We start from the raw sequence: 5,811 nt of genomic DNA, 5'->3' as shown, positions 1-5,811 counted from the left end.
AAAAATTATACTTGAGAAATGTTACCATTCACTTGTTTAATCATGCATCAGATGTACCATTATTCAAGACAAGACAAGGAAATGTACAAATACAACCTACATAACTCACATGGTACCTTGCTTCATTAGAAATTTCTGTATAAATCAGCACATGAAATTGCCCTAATATATCCCTTGTTTGAATCATAGAAATAAATCATGTAAATGGAATTGACGCTTTAAAGGGTGAGGAGAATATCCAGGAATTCAACATAAGACCTTTTCTTCATTCTACCAGTCAAGTGTTGAAATAATCTCTGATATTCTTCAGCAGTTTCAAATCAGCTGCTATGATGCACATATTGGTTGTCAGCTTGGCACAGATTTCTTTTAGGACAAAGTGGACATCATTGTAAGTATTTTGATGAAAACCCAGTGTCATGATGATCGTCCATTCTGGGGAAGTTGAGACAATAAGATTTTTAAGACACTCATCATTAAGATGGTGGCCAGACAGACATGGCACTTATACTTTGTGTTTGACTGGCAGCAATTTCATCTTGAACCAACTACATGTAGGTATCATAAGAAATCTATTGCTGAAGCCCCATGTTGATATAGCCATTGATGTGGAGAGGATTAGAGATAACAATATTTTCAAGATCAAACTTTCCATTCAGTGGTAGCAATAACATTTTCAAGATGGCTGCTGTATCAGCTGTACTGGACATCAGATCAGCACCATTTTTATTTAAGGCTCACTGGGCTTCATAAGAAGTCTTCTGGTGAAAAACCCATGTCAGTATGACTTTATTGAGTTTTGTTTACAGGATTCTGAATATTGGGTATCAGATTACCATCATTTTTATTTAGGACCGGCTAGACATTTTAAGAGGTCCTTTAGTGAAAACCCCATGCTGGAACAAAGATCCATTCAGGGGGAATAGCTATAACATGATTTTCAAGATGGCTGTCATGGTGGCCATATTGGATGTCAAATTGGTACCATTTTCATTTAGAACCAACTAGACATAATGAGAAGCCTTTTAGTGAAAAGTCAATGTTGATAAGACCATCAGTTCAAGATATGTAGCGATAACAAGATTTTCAGTTTGGTCAGATTGGTACCATTTTCATTTAGGACACACAAGACATAGGAAATCTTTTAGTGAAAACCCCTTTTTGATACATCCTCTTTTTTATTCAGGAGTAGCAAAAACAATATTTTCAAGATGGCCTTTGTGGTGGCCATATTAGATGTCCAATAGTACCATTTTAATTTAGGATCATCTACACCCTGTGATGAATGCATGTGTAAAGCTTCAAGACAATCCTCCAAGTAGTCTAGAAAGAGCAGCAATAATGAATTTTTGCTAACAGACAAATGGACCATTCTGTAAGCTCTACTGCTCAATCATTACAAAATTTAATTTACCAAATTTTGAAAAAGACCTTAACCAAACTTTTACACTGAATTAAATCCCTTTCAGCACAAAAGAAGCAAAAGCAGCAAAACTATATGAAATATCTTTATAATATTAGCACGGTCCTTTTTTATTAAATAATTCTTCTTTAATGACCTTGAAGCACTTCCTAGTTTATTTCTTGGGTTGTTTATATGTCTGAGTTATCATAAAAACATTGCCCATCTCTGTATTGGAAATGTAATACTGATTGAAAAATGGTAGTTACTATGTCAAAAAATGACTCAAAATGACAAAACCCATTAGAGGGCATATACACATAATAGGCAATTAACTCGATAGCTTCCAAGCATGTACAAGGGTTGCAGAGCTATGCTGGTTGCAATGAACATCCCATGTGAAGATATGAAGTTAATTGTCATGGGCCATAACCCTTATCAAAAATGGAATTGATGAGACAAAACCCATAAAAGGCATATTAGATCTATGAGACAATGCACACACCAAATTGCTTCACAATATTGAATGGCTATGCTGGTTATAATGATCTGCTATAGTGAGAAGTAATATTGATGGAAATGGTTAGTAACTCGGTCAAATTGGAGCCTATAAGAAAAAACCTTCCAAAGACATAGCTACATGTAATCGACAATTAATCCACCAAATGACCGCCAGATATGTGCAAGGGTTGCAGAGATATGCTGGTAATGAGAAGTAGGAATAAATGGCAAATCAAAAAGGTGATTACAAAAAGACTCCCACATATTTAATGAGAGGCCATAATAAATGAGCTTCTATTAAACAGATCAGTTTGAACAAGCTTTGATTAACAGTTGAACCTCTTTAACCAGTCAGCTGAGGGATGTAACAATATTGTAGGTAACAAAAATATGGACTTGCTTCTGGTGACCCATCTGCATAATAACGTTTATTATGTGCTGATTAAAATTAAAGTTCTAAAAATGTATGTAAATGCATAAAGAATTGCACACAACAAAATTAAGAGTTGTTAACATCCAGCAGAATGTATATAAAAGCATAAGGATTAAAGTGAAAATATCAAAATCCATAAAATTAGTCGAAATTTGTTGATACACTTTTGAAAATTCCAAGATTCTTACTGGTGTTACAACCACATATAGGTAACCAGTAAAGGAATCAGGTTGTGAAAATTATGCAAGAAAAATATCGTATGCTACAAGAATTGGGTTATGAAAAAGACAAACACGGGGGGAAATTAACCACCTTTAAATGTTTTTAAGAAACAAGTTCTACCAAAAATTTCAAGATGACCCTCCATGGTGAGTCTGCTTTGATCCTTCGCTGTCTTTATTTATTAAGAAAAAATCTAGAAACAAGAGAAATCAGAGGAACCAGATTATGTTTTGAACTAAAGGATGAAGATCGCATTTCGATACAAGATGATAAAAATTATTTCTATTAACAAGAGACTCCATTTTTGTCAAACTTGCATCTTATTTAACGAGAAAAAAATGTACATAATAACATAATCTTTGAGGTTAATCTAGGACATGGATGGACTGACATGCACAAGGGCATCCGCGAGAACACTGTTGAGCTTTTATCAAGGCGAGCTTGAAAAACAGATGTGTTACTTTTAAAATAAATAATCCCTTCTAATGGACTCTCCCATTAGTGCACTGGACTTGAATGTCCATCTAAATTTATGCAGTTCACATTCAGATTCTTGTTTGCTCTGCACTCCACCAAATGTTTTAAATATTCTATCAAAATGTATGAACTCAAAACACTAAAATAGTGATTATTTGTTGATTTGCATGGTTAGGTTCCCAACATTTCAACATCAAGACAAACTGTGTCCTTCAAACTTTCAATTTATTTATTATTTTTCATCATGATCAATTATGCAAATAAGCAGTCAATTCTGACACAATTATTGTCTCTTTATATGTCTGGCTATGTAAAGTAAACAGATCATATCACTTTTCATACCCTGTTGTATACAGCATCTAGCCTTACAAATCATACCTGAATATGATGTTTTTCTTCAAGTCCTTCATGTTTTTGTACAAGAAAGTTCAAAAGAGAAGACTGAAGTCTTGCCATTAAATATACAAAAATAGCCAATTTGTTATTTTTAAAAAAAAGAATAAGCACTTAAAACTGCCGTTGTATTATCTTTATTATTTTTACAAACTTTTAACCCTGTATTTCGATCATAAAGACATGTTCACATTTCAAACAGCTTATAAAAATAATGATGTATGATACAGATATATAAAATGACCAATGGATTGTTGTCAAATATGTTTCATAAAATCTCATGAAAATCAAAAGTATTTGTTCATATTGGGTAAGTATACAATTGAAGCATCAAACAGAAGAGAAAGGAAAAATATATTTTTATTTCTTCTTGTATACAGCAGAGAAGCGTTTTTTCCTTGCATTAATGTTATACTTCTTGACTGTTATGGCCATTATTGTCCTTGTCATTCCTGATGGTAGCAAGTATGAAACAATTTGTGTTATTCATGTTGACATGTCTTCTCTGTTCACAAAGTAAATTTTTTAATTTGAGTTTAAAATAGTCTAATGAAATGAATCTTGTATTCAGTATCATTTAGTGGAGCTGGGTACCATAAAAAGTTTTGCACTGAGGTATACCAGGATATTTCTGTACATCCATAGCATAAACAAACAATTTAATTTTCTGACGCAGGGGTCCACTTCGTTAGGTTTTTTTAAAAATTTCCAGCTATCAAAGAGCTGGAGAAAATATATTGTTCTGATTTATAGCAACAAAAAAAACCACCATATTATATCCATTGTATTGTTTGGAAAAATTAATTATTTTGAGATCAAAGAAAACAACATATCAGCTCGAAAGGAAATGATGGTGATGAAATTTTCTACATTTGTTATTTGTTGCAAAAAGTTGTCATCTAACAACTCACTAGTGTGGGATGAATAATATTACACTACATCTGACACCATGCTTAAGTCATTATACTAATATTACATAGCTTGGTGATGAAAATAGAAAGTCTTGTCCATTAAGTCAACAATTTACTTTCTGCACTGTTGCTACAATCAAAATAGAGAGGGAAACTTTGGGATGCCAACACCCATCAAAAATTTTAGCAAAAGTAGGATTTTCCCCAAATCGCTTTCATCTCTCATCCATCCACCATGTTGGCATAAGAAATGTGTCAAATATGATTCACGGTTCATCAGTATACTTGTAATATTTGAAATTAATTTTGACATACTGTTCTGTAAAAAAATATCTTTCAGAATTATTTTTGTTATGAAAAATGACAATATGATTTTAATACCATTAAATTCATAACAAGATTTCTTGGAAATTTCCATACAACCCTTATAAAAGGAAACTACTAAAGTACCAGTACATTAAAAATATATGTACCATAAGAAAATAAAAACCAGTATATACCAGCAATACCATGCACCTCTATCATATAGTGATTATAATATGTATTATGCAGAAAGACCTTTAATCATCTCTTTTTGAAAAGGTATGGTCTAATTGCTGTCATAATTAATATTCTACACTTATTATAAAATCCACCCTTCTGTTGTTACATTTACCAGTGAGAATGAAGAATAAGAAAGATGTGTGATCATTTGTTGTCATTAAAACATCAACTGCTGTTCATTAACAGGACAACTGCCTTTACAGTTCCTAATCTTTAAAACAATAATGTTAAAAAATAAGTGCCAATTATTAAGATGGCCACTGTCATAATCACAAGACAGCAGTTTGTGAGATGTATCTTAGCTGAGTGAGAGTCCAATGTGTGTGTGTGTGCATGCATAGCTGTCTTGTTAACAGGCACTGACAAAAAAATTTACAATCCATATTTATTTTGAATGGAAAAAATCACATTTTGCAACCAAAAGGTGTTATTAATTTGTTTCTCTAGTGACAGCATCTCTAATTATTTTGATTTCATCTGTGGACCACTTACTTAATCTGGCCATTTCTGCACCACATTTACCTCCACAGTAAATTTGCCTTCTCTGCACATTTACCTCCACAGTAAATTTGCCTCCTCTGTTTCACATTTACCTCCACAGTAAATGTGCCTTCTCTGCACCACATTTACCTCCACAGTAAATTTGCCTTCTCTGCACCACAATTACTTCCACAGTAAATTTGCCTTCTCTGCACATTTACCGCCACAGTAAATTTGCCTTCTCTGCACCACATTTACCTCCACAGTAAATTTGCCTTCTCTGTATCACATTTACCTCTACAGTAAATTTGCCTTCTCTGCACTACATTTACCTCCACAGTAAATTTGCCTTCTCTGCACCACACTACCTGGCAAATTATCTATATAGTAACTCCGTTTCAGCCAGATCTCTGTTTTTAATTAGCTTATAATAATTCTGCATGGTCATG

The sequence above is a fragment of the Sinohyriopsis cumingii genome, chromosome 3 (genome assembly GCF_028554795.1).
Source record: "Sinohyriopsis cumingii isolate HCF-2022 chromosome 3, ASM2855479v2, whole genome shotgun sequence".
NCBI lineage: Eukaryota > Metazoa > Mollusca > Bivalvia > Unionida > Unionidae > Sinohyriopsis > Sinohyriopsis cumingii.
The sequence above is the reverse complement of the archived record's forward strand: the minus strand, read 5'-3'. Positions refer to the sequence as shown.